Raw genomic sequence first — 12766 nt, forward strand, 5'->3', positions numbered from 1 at the left:
ATTTCTTGGTAGAATCATGCAGGACTGAAATTTTTGATGTTTTTCTACTCCTCTCATGAGTCCAAACAAGTCTCTAAAAGCATGAGTTTGCAACTACTTTACTTTTGGAGAAAATTCAAAACATTCATTATTCAATAGAGCCCAATAGCAAAAATCAGGTTTTGAATGAAGAATCACATTTCTTGGTAAAATCATGCAGGATTGAAATTTTTGATGGTTTTTTACTCCTCTCAACAGCCCAAACAAGTTTCTAAAAGGATGAGTTTGCAACTACTTTACTTTTGGAGAAAATTCAAAACATTCATTATTCAATAGGGCTCAAACTATCAAAAACCAGCGGTTTCAATGAACACACATTTCTTGGTAGAATCATGCAGGACTGAAATTTTTGATGTTTTTCTACTCCTCTCATGAGCCCAAACAAGTCTCTAAAAGCATGAGTTTGCAACTACTTTACTTTTGGAGAAAATTCAAAACATTCATTATTCAATAGAGCCCAATAGCAAAAATCAGGTTTTGAATGAAGAATCACATTTCTTGGTAGAATCATGCAGGATTGAAATTTTTGATGGTTTTTTACTCCTCTCAACAGCCCAAACAAGTTTCTAAAAGGATGAGTTTGCAACTACTTTACTTTTGGAGAAAATTCAAAACATTCATTATTCAATAGGGCCCAAACTATCAAAAACCAGCGGTTTCAATGAACACACATTTCTTGGTAGAATCATGCAGGACTGACATTTTTGATGTTTTTCTACTCCTCTCATGAGCCCAAACAAGTCTCTAAAAGCATGAGTTTGCAACTACTTTACTTTTGGAGAAAATTCAAAACATTCATTATTCAATAGAGCCCAATAGCAAAAATCAGGTTTTGAATGAAGAATCACATTTCTTGGTAAAATCATGCAGGATTGAAATTTTTGATGGTTTTTTACTCCTCTCAACAGCCCAAACAAGTTTCTAAAAGGATGAGTTTGCAACTACTTTACTTTTGGAGAAAATTCAAAACATTCATTATTCAATAGGGCCCAAACTATCAAAAACCAGCGGTTTCAATGAACACACATTTCTTGGTAGAATCATGCAGGACTGAAATTTTTGATGTTTTTCTACTCCTCTCATGAGCCCAAACAAGTCTCTAAAAGCATGAGTTTACAACTACTTTACTTTTGGAGAAAATTCAAAACATTCATTACTCAAAAGAGCCCAATAGCAAAAACCAGCGTTTTGAATGAAGAATCACATTTCTTGGTAGAATCATGCAGGATTGAAATTTTTGATGGTTTTTTACTCCTCTCAACAGCCCAAACAAGTTTCTAAAAGGATGAGTTTGCAACTACTTTACTTTTGGAGAAAATTCAAAACATTCATTATTCAATAGGGCCCAAACTATCAAAAACCAGCGGTTTCAATGAACACACATTTCTTGGTAGAATCATGCAGGACTGAAATTTTTGATGTTTTTCTACTCCTCTCATGAGTCCAAACAAGTCTCTAAAAGCATGAGTTTGCAACTACTTTACTTTTGGAGAAAATTCAAAACATTCATTATTCAATAGAGCCCAATAGCAAAAATCAGGTTTTGAATGAAGAATCACATTTCTTGGTACAATCATGCAGGATTGAAATTTTTGATGGTTTTTTACTCCTCTCAACAGCCCAAACAAGTTTCTAAAAGGATGAGTTTGCAACTACTTTACTTTTGGAGAAAATTCAAAACATTCATTATTCAATAGGGCCCAAACTATCAAAAACAAGCGGTTTCAATGAACACACATTTCTTGGTAGAATCATGCAGGACTGAAATTTTTGATGTTTTTCTACTCCTCTCATGAGCCCAAACAAGTCTCTAAAAGCATGAGTTTGCAACTTCATTACTTTTGAAGAAAATTCAAAACATTCATTATTCAATAGAGGACAATAGCAAAAATCAGGTTTTGAATGAAGAATCACATTTCTTGGTAGAATCATGCAGGATTGAAATTTTTGATGGTTTTTACTCCTCTCAACAGCCCAAACAAGTTTCTAAAAGGATGAGTTTGCAACTACTTTACTTTTGGAGAAAATTCAAAACATTCATTATTCAATAGGGCCCAAACTATCAAAAACCAGCGGTTTCAATGAACACACATTTCTTGGTAGAATCATGCAGGACTGAAATTTTTGATGTTTTTGTACTCCTCTCATGAGCCCAAACAAGTCTCTAAAAGCATGAGTTTGCAACTACTTTACTTTTGGAGAAAATTCAAAACATTCATTATTCAATAGAGCCCAATAGCAAAAATCAGGTTTTGAATGAAGAATCACATTTCTTGGTAGAATCATGCAGGATTGAAATTTTTGATGGTTTTTTACTCCTCTCAACAGCCCAAACAAGTTTCTAAAAGGATGAGTTTGCAACTACTTTACTTTTGGAGAAAATTCAAAACATTCATTATTCAATAGGGCCCAAACTATCAAAAACCAGCGGTTTCAATGAACACACATTTCTTGGTAGAATCATGCAGGACTGAAATTTTTGATGTTTTTCTACTCCTCTCATGAGCCCAAACAAGTCTCTAAAAGCATGAGTTTGCAACTACTTTACTTTTGGAGAAAATTCAAAACATTCACTATTCAATAGAGCCCAATAGCAAAAATCAGGTTTTGAATGAAGAATCACATTTCTTGGTAAAATCATGCAGGATTGAAATTTTTGATGGTTTTTTACTCCTCTCAACAGCCCAAACAAGTTTCTAAAAGGATGAGTTTGCAACTACTTTACTTTTGGAGAAAATTCAAAACATTCATTATTCAATAGGGCCCAAACTATCAAAAACCAGCGGTTTCAATGAACACACATTTCTTGGTAGAATCATGCAGGACTGAAATTTTTGATGTTTTTCTACTCCTCTCATGAGCCCAAACAAGTCTCTAAAAGCATGAGTTTGCAACTACTTTACTTTTGGAGAAAATTCAAAACATTCATTATTCAATAGAGCCCAATAGCAAAAACCAGCGTTTTGAATGAAGAATCACATTTCTTGGTAGAATCATGCAGGATTGAAATTTTTGATGGTTTTTTACTCCTCTCAACAGCCCAAACAAGTTTCTAAAAGGATGAGTTTGCAACTACTTTACTTTTGGAGAAAATTCAAAACATTCATTATTCAATAGGGCCCAAACTATCAAAAACCAGCGGTTTCAATGAACACACATTTCTTGGTAGAATCATGCAGGACTGAAATTTTTGATGTTTTTCTACTCCTCTCATGAGCCCAAACAAGTCTCTAAAAGCATGAGTTTGCAACTACTTTACTTTTGGAGAAAATTCAAAACATTCATTATTCAATAGAGCCCAATAGCAAAAACCAGCGTTTTGAATGAAGAATCACATTTCTTGGTAGAATCATGCAGGATTGAAATTTTTGATGGTTTTTTACTCCTCTCAACAGCCCAAACAAGTTTCTAAAAGGATGAGTTTGCAACTACTTTACTTTTGGAGAAAATTCAAAACATTCATTATTCAATAGGGCCCAAAATATCAAAAACCAGCGGTTTGAATGAACACACATTTCTTGGTAGAATCGTGCAGGACTGAAATTTTTGATGTTTTTCTACTCCTCTCATGAGCCCAAACAAGTCTCTAAAAGCATGAGTTTGCAACTACTTTACTTTTGGAGAAAATTCAAAACATTCATTATTCAATAGAGCCCAATAGCAAAAATCAGGTTTTGAATGAAGAATCACATTTCTTGGTAGAATCATGCAGGATTGAAATTTTTGATGGTTTTTTACTCCTCTCAACAGCCCAAACAAGTTTCTAAAAGGATGAGTTTGCAACTACTTTACTTTTGGAGAAAATTCAAAACATTCATTATTCAATAGGGCCCAAAATATCAAAAACCAGCGGTTTTAATGAACACACATTTCTTGGTAGAATCGTGCAGGACTGAAATTTTTGATGTTTTTCTACTCCTCTCATGAGCCCAAACAAGTCTCTAAAAGCATGAGTTTGCAACTACTTTACTTTTGGAGAAAATTCAAAACATTCATTATTCAATAGAGCCCAATAGCAAAAACCAGCGTTTTGAATGAAGAATCACATTTCTTGGTAGAATCATACAGGATTGAAATTTTTGATGTTTTTTTACTCCTCTCAACAGCCCAAACAAGTTTCTAAAAGGATGAGTTTGCAACTACTTTACTTTTGGAAAAAATTCAAAACATTCATTATTCAATAGGGCCCAAACTATCAAAAACCAGCGGTTTGAATGAACACACATTTCTTGGTAGAATCATGCAGGACTGAAATTTTTGATGTTTTTCTACTCCTCTCATGAGCCCAAACAAGTCTCTAAAAGCATGAGTTTGCAACTACTTTACTTTTGGAGAAAATTCAAAACATTCATTATTCAATAGAGCCCAATAGCAAAAATCAGGTTTTGAATGAAGAATCACATTTCTTGGTAGAATCATGCAGGATTGAAATTTTTGATGGTTTTTTACTCCTCTCAACAGCCCAAACAAGTTTCTAAAAGGATGAGTTTGCAACTACTTTACTTTTGGAGAAAATTCAAAACATTCATTATTCAATAGGGCCCAAACTATCAAAAACCAGCGGTTTGAATGAACACACATTTCTTGGTAGAATCATGCAGGACTGAAATTTTTGATGTTTTTCTACTCCTCTCATGAGCCCAAACAAGTCTCTAAAAGCATGAGTTTGCAACTACTTTACTTTTGGAGAAAATTCAAAACATTCATTACTCAAAAGAGCCCAATAGCAAAAACCAGCGTTTTGAATGAAGAATCACATTTCTTGGTAGAATCATGCAGGATTGAAATTTTTGATGGTTTTTTACTCCTCTCAACAGCCCAAACAAGTTTCTAAAAGGATGAGTTTGCAACTACTTTACTTTTGGAGAAAATTCAAAACATTCATTATTCAATAGGGCCCAAACTATCAAAAACCAGCGGTTTCAATGAACACACATTTCTTGGTAGAATCATGCAGGACTGAAATTTTTGATGTTTTTCTACTCCTCTCATGAGTCCAAACAAGTCTCTAAAAGCATGAGTTTGCAACTACTTTACTTTTGGAGAAAATTCAAAACATTCATTATTCAATAGAGCCCAATAGCAAAAATCAGGTTTTGAATGAAGAATCACATTTCTTGGTAAAATCATGCAGGATTGAAATTTTTGATGGTTTTTTACTCCTCTCAACAGCCCAAACAAGTTTCTAAAAGGATGAGTTTGCAACTACTTTACTTTTGGAGAAAATTCAAAACATTCATTATTCAATAGGGCTCAAACTATCAAAAACCAGCGGTTTCAATGAACACACATTTCTTGGTAGAATCATGCAGGACTGAAATTTTTGATGTTTTTCTACTCCTCTCATGAGCCCAAACAAGTCTCTAAAAGCATGAGTTTGCAACTACTTTACTTTTGGAGAAAATTCAAAACATTCATTATTCAATAGAGCCCAATAGCAAAAATCAGGTTTTGAATGAAGAATCACATTTCTTGGTAGAATCATGCAGGATTGAAATTTTTGATGGTTTTTTACTCCTCTCAACAGCCCAAACAAGTTTCTAAAAGGATGAGTTTGCAACTACTTTACTTTTGGAGAAAATTCAAAACATTCATTATTCAATAGGGCCCAAACTATCAAAAACCAGCGGTTTCAATGAACACACATTTCTTGGTAGAATCATGCAGGACTGAAATTTTTGATGTTTTTCTACTCCTCTCATGAGCCCAAACAAGTCTCTAAAAGCATGAGTTTGCAACTACTTTACTTTTGGAGAAAATTCAAAACATTCATTATTCAATAGAGCCCAATAGCAAAAATCAGGTTTTGAATGAAGAATCACATTTCTTGGTAAAATCATGCAGGATTGAAATTTTTGATGGTTTTTTACTCCTCTCAACAGCCCAAACAAGTTTCTAAAAGGATGAGTTTGCAACTACTTTACTTTTGGAGAAAATTCAAAACATTCATTATTCAATAGGGCCCAAACTATCAAAAACCAGCGGTTTCAATGAACACACATTTCTTGGTAGAATCATGCAGGACTGAAATTTTTGATGTTTTTCTACTCCTCTCATGAGCCCAAACAAGTCTCTAAAAGCATGAGTTTACAACTACTTTACTTTTGGAGAAAATTCAAAACATTCATTACTCAAAAGAGCCCAATAGCAAAAACCAGCGTTTTGAATGAAGAATCACATTTCTTGGTAGAATCATGCAGGATTGAAATTTTTGATGGTTTTTTACTCCTCTCAACAGCCCAAACAAGTTTCTAAAAGGATGAGTTTGCAACTACTTTACTTTTGGAGAAAATTCAAAACATTCATTATTCAATAGGGCCCAAACTATCAAAAACCAGCGGTTTCAATGAACACACATTTCTTGGTAGAATCATGCAGGACTGAAATTTTTGATGTTTTTCTACTCCTCTCATGAGTCCAAACAAGTCTCTAAAAGCATGAGTTTGCAACTACTTTACTTTTGGAGAAAATTCAAAACATTCATTATTCAATAGAGCCCAATAGCAAAAATCAGGTTTTGAATGAAGAATCACATTTCTTGGTACAATCATGCAGGATTGAAATTTTTGATGGTTTTTTACTCCTCTCAACAGCCCAAACAAGTTTCTAAAAGGATGAGTTTGCAACTACTTTACTTTTGGAGAAAATTCAAAACATTCATTATTCAATAGGGCCCAAACTATCAAAAACAAGCGGTTTCAATGAACACACATTTCTTGGTAGAATCATGCAGGACTGAAATTTTTGATGTTTTTCTACTCCTCTCATGAGCCCAAACAAGTCTCTAAAAGCATGAGTTTGCAACTTCATTACTTTTGAAGAAAATTCAAAACATTCATTATTCAATAGAGGACAATAGCAAAAATCAGGTTTTGAATGAAGAATCACATTTCTTGGTAGAATCATGCAGGATTGAAATTTTTGATGGTTTTTACTCCTCTCAACAGCCCAAACAAGTTTCTAAAAGGATGAGTTTGCAACTACTTTACTTTTGGAGAAAATTCAAAACATTCATTATTCAATAGGGCCCAAACTATCAAAAACCAGCGGTTTCAATGAACACACATTTCTTGGTAGAATCATGCAGGACTGAAATTTTTGATGTTTTTGTACTCCTCTCATGAGCCCAAACAAGTCTCTAAAAGCATGAGTTTGCAACTACTTTACTTTTGGAGAAAATTCAAAACATTCATTATTCAATAGAGCCCAATAGCAAAAATCAGGTTTTGAATGAAGAATCACATTTCTTGGTAGAATCATGCAGGATTGAAATTTTTGATGGTTTTTTACTCCTCTCAACAGCCCAAACAAGTTTCTAAAAGGATGAGTTTGCAACTACTTTACTTTTGGAGAAAATTCAAAACATTCATTATTCAATAGGGCCCAAACTATCAAAAACCAGCGGTTTCAATGAACACACATTTCTTGGTAGAATCATGCAGGACTGAAATTTTTGATGTTTTTCTACTCCTCTCATGAGCCCAAACAAGTCTCTAAAAGCATGAGTTTGCAACTACTTTACTTTTGGAGAAAATTCAAAACATTCACTATTCAATAGAGCCCAATAGCAAAAATCAGGTTTTGAATGAAGAATCACATTTCTTGGTAAAATCATGCAGGATTGAAATTTTTGATGGTTTTTTACTCCTCTCAACAGCCCAAACAAGTTTCTAAAAGGATGAGTTTGCAACTACTTTACTTTTGGAGAAAATTCAAAACATTCATTATTCAATAGGGCCCAAACTATCAAAAACCAGCGGTTTCAATGAACACACATTTCTTGGTAGAATCATGCAGGACTGAAATTTTTGATGTTTTTCTACTCCTCTCATGAGCCCAAACAAGTCTCTAAAAGCATGAGTTTGCAACTACTTTACTTTTGGAGAAAATTCAAAACATTCATTATTCAATAGAGCCCAATAGCAAAAACCAGCGTTTTGAATGAAGAATCACATTTCTTGGTAGAATCATGCAGGATTGAAATTTTTGATGGTTTTTTACTCCTCTCAACAGCCCAAACAAGTTTCTAAAAGGATGAGTTTGCAACTACTTTACTTTTGGAGAAAATTCAAAACATTCATTATTCAATAGGGCCCAAACTATCAAAAACCAGCGGTTTCAATGAACACACATTTCTTGGTAGAATCATGCAGGACTGAAATTTTTGATGTTTTTCTACTCCTCTCATGAGCCCAAACAAGTCTCTAAAAGCATGAGTTTGCAACTACTTTACTTTTGGAGAAAATTCAAAACATTCATTATTCAATAGAGCCCAATAGCAAAAACCAGCGTTTTGAATGAAGAATCACATTTCTTGGTAGAATCATGCAGGATTGAAATTTTTGATGGTTTTTTACTCCTCTCAACAGCCCAAACAAGTTTCTAAAAGGATGAGTTTGCAACTACTTTACTTTTGGAGAAAATTCAAAACATTCATTATTCAATAGGGCCCAAAATATCAAAAACCAGCGGTTTGAATGAACACACATTTCTTGGTAGAATCGTGCAGGACTGAAATTTTTGATGTTTTTCTACTCCTCTCATGAGCCCAAACAAGTCTCTAAAAGCATGAGTTTGCAACTACTTTACTTTTGGAGAAAATTCAAAACATTCATTATTCAATAGAGCCCAATAGCAAAAACCAGCGTTTTGAATGAAGAATCACATTTCTTGGTAGAATCATGCAGGATTGAAATTTTTGATGGTTTTTTACTCCTCTCAACAGCCAAACCAAGTTTCTAAAAGGATGAGTTTGCAACTACTTTACTTTTGGAGAAAATTCAAAACATTCATTATTCAATAGGGCCCAAACTATCAAAAACCAGCGGTTTGAATGAACACACATTTCTTGGTAGAATCATGCAGGACTGAAATTTTTGATGTTTTTCTACTCCTCTCATGAGCCCAAACAAGTCTCTAAAAGCATGAGTTTGCAACTACTTTACTTTTGGAGAAAATTCAAAACATTCATTATTCAATAGAGCCCAATAGCAAAAATCAGGTTTTGAATGAAGAATCACATTTCTTGGTAGAATCATGCAGGATTGAAATTTTTGATGGTTTTTTACTCCTCTCAACAGCCCAAACAAGTTTCTAAAAGGATGAGTTTGCAACTACTTTACTTTTGGAGAAAATTCAAAACATTCATTATTCAATAGGGCCCAAAATATCAAAAACCAGCGGTTTGAATGAACACACATTTCTTGGTAGAATCGTGCAGGACTGAAATTTTTGATGTTTTTCTACTCCTCTCATGAGCCCAAACAAGTCTATAAAAGCATGAGTTTGCAACTACTTTACTTTTGGAGAAAATTCAAAACATTCATTATTCAATAGAGCCCAATAGCAAAAACCAGCGTTTTGAATGAAGAATCACATTTCTTCGTAGAATCATGCAGGATTGAAATTTTTGATGGTTTTTTACTCCTCTCAACAGCCCAAACAAGTTTCTAAAAGGATGAGTTTGCAACTACTTTACTTTTGGAGAAAATTCAAAACATTCATTATTCAATAGGGCCCAAAATATCAAAAACCAGCGGTTTGAATGAACACACATTTCTTGGTAGAATCATGCAGGACTGAAATTTTTGATGTTTTTCTACTCCTCTCATGAGCCCAAACAAGTCTCTAAAAGCATGAGTTTGCAACTACTTTACTTTTGGAGAAAATTCAAAACATTCATTATTCAATAGAGCCCAATAGCAAAAACCAGCGTTTTGAATGAAGAATCACATTTCTTGGTAGAATCATGCAGGATTGAAATTTTTGATGGTTTTTTACTCCTCTCAACAGCCCAAACAAGTTTCTAAAAGGATGAGTTTGCAACTACTTTACTTTTGGAGAAAATTCAAAACATTCATTATTCAATAGGGCCCAAACTATCAAAAACCAGCGGTTTCAATGAACACACATTTCTTGGTAGAATCATGCAGGACTGAAATTTTTGATGTTTTTCTACTCCTCTCATGAGCCCAAACAAGTCTCTAAAAGCATGAGTTTGCAACTACTTTACTTTTGGAGAAAATTCAAAACATTCATTATTCAATAGAGCCCAATAGCAAAAATCAGGTTTTGAATGAAGAATCACATTTCTTGGTAGAATTATGCAGGATTGAAATTTTTGATGGTTTTTTACTCCTCTCAACAGCCCAAACAAGTTTCTAAAAGGATGAGTTTGCAACTACTTTACTTTTGGAGAAAATTCAAAACATTCATTATTCAATAGGGCCCAAAATATCAAAAACCAGCGGTTTGAATGAACACACATTTCTTGGTAGAATCGTGCAGGACTGAAATTTTTGATGTTTTTCTACTCCTCTCATGAGCCCAAACAAGTCTCTAAAAGCATGAGTTTGCAACTACTTTACTTTTGGAGAAAATTCAAAACATTCATTATTCAATAGAGCCCAATAGCAAAAACCAGCGTTTTGAATGAAGAATCACATTTCTTGGTAGAATCATGCAGGATTGAAATTTTTGATGGTTTTTTACTCCTCTCAACAGCCCAAACAAGTTTCTAAAAGGATGAGTTTGCAACTACTTTACTTTTGGAGAAAATTCAAAACATTCATTATTCAATAGGGCCCAAACTATCAAAAACCAGCGGTTTGAATGAACACACATTTCTTGGTAGAATCATGCAGGACTGAAATTTTTGATGTTTTTCTACTCCTCTCATGAGCCCAAACAAGTCTCTAAAAGCATGAGTTTGCAACTACTTTACTTTTGGAGAAAATTCAAAACATTCATTACTCAAAAGAGCCCAATAGCAAAAACCAGCGTTTTGAATGAAGAATCACATTTCTTGGTAGAATCATGCAGGATTGAAATTTTTGATGGTTTTTTACTCCTCTCAACAGCCCAAACAAGTTTCTAAAAGGATGAGTTTGCAACTACTTTACTTTTGGAGAAAATTCAAAACATTCATTATTCAATAGGGCCCAAACTATCAAAAACCAGCGGTTTGAATGAACACACATTTCTTGGTAGAATCATGCAGGACTGAAATTTTTGATGTTTTTCTACTCCTCTCATGAGCCCAAACAAGTCTCTAAAAGCATGAGTTTGCAACTACTTTACTTTTGGAGAAAATTCAAAACATTCATTACTCAAAAGAGCCCAATAGTAAAAACCAGCGTTTTGAATGAAGAATCACATTTCTTGGTAGAATCATGCAGGATTGAAATTTTTGATGGTTTTTTACTCCTCTCAACAGCCCAAACAAGTTTCTAAAAGGATGAGTTTGCAACTACTTTACTTTTGGAGAAAATTCAAAACATTCATTATTCAATAGGGCCCAAACTATCAAAAACCAGCGGTTTGAATGAACACACATTTCTTGGTAGAATCATGCAGGACTGAAATTTTTGATGTTTTTCTACTCCTCTCATGAGCCCAAACAAGTCTCTAAAAGCATGAGTTTGCAACTACTTTACTTTTGGAGAAAATTCAAAACATTCATTATTCAATAGAGCCCAATAGCAAAAATCAGGTTTTGAATGAAGAATCACATTTCTTGGTAGAATCATGCAGGATTGAAATTTTTGATGGTTTTTTACTCCTCTCAACAGCCCAAACAAGTTTCTAAAAGGATGAGTTTGCAACTACTTTACTTTTGGAGAAAATTCAAAACATTCATTATTCAATAGGGCCCAAACTATCAAAAACCAGCGGTTTCAATGAACACACATTTCTTGGTAGAATCATGCAGGACTGAAATTTTTGATGTTTTTCTACTCCTCTCATGAGCCCAAACAAGTCTCTAAAAGCATGAGTTTGCAACTACTTTACTTTTGGAGAAAATTCAAAACATTCATTATTCAATAGAGCCCAATAGCAAAAACCAGCGTTTTGAATGAAGAATCACATTTCTTGGTAGAATCATGCAGGATTGAAATTTTTGATGGTTTTTTACTCCTCTCAACAGCCCAAACAAGTTTCTAAAAGGATGAGTTTGCAACTACTTTACTTTTGGAGAAAATTCAAAACATTCATTATTCAATAGGGCCCAAAATATCAAAAACCAGCGGTTTGAATGAACACACATTTCTTGGTAGAATCATGCAGGACTGAAATTTTTGATGTTTTTCTACTCCTCTCATGAGCCCAAACAAGTCTCTAAAAGCATGAGTTTGCAACTACTTTACTTTTGGAGAAAATTCAAAACATTCATTATTCAATAGAGCCCAATAGCAAAAACCAGCGTTTTGAATGAAGAATCACATTTCTTGGTAGAATCATGCAGGATTGAAATTTTTGATGGTTTTTTACTCCTCTCAACAGCCCAAACAAGTTTCTAAAAGGATGAGTTTGCAACTACTTTACTTTTGGAGAAAATTCAAAACATTCATTATTCAATGGGGCCCAAAATATCAAAAACCAGCGGTTTAAATGAACACACATTTCTTGGTAGAATCGTGCAGGACTGAAATTTTTGATGTTTTTCTACTCCTCTCATGAGCCCAAACAAGTCTCTAAAAGCATGAGTTTGCAACTACTTTACTTTTGGAGAAAATTCAAAACATTCATTATTCAATAGAGCCCAATAGCAAAAACCAGCGTTTTGAATGAAGAATCACATTTCTTGGTAGAATCATGCAGGATTGAAATTTTTGATGGTTTTTTACTCCTCTCAACAGCCCAAACAAGTTTCTAAAAGGATGAGTTTGCAACTACTTTACTTTTGGAGAAAATTCAAAACATTCATTATTCAATAGGGCCCAAACTA

This window comes from Dendrobates tinctorius, unplaced genomic scaffold, assembly GCF_039654945.1.
Source record: "Dendrobates tinctorius isolate UK_male_01 unplaced genomic scaffold, ASM3965494v1 ptg000033l, whole genome shotgun sequence".
Classification (NCBI taxonomy): domain Eukaryota; kingdom Metazoa; phylum Chordata; class Amphibia; order Anura; family Dendrobatidae; genus Dendrobates; species Dendrobates tinctorius.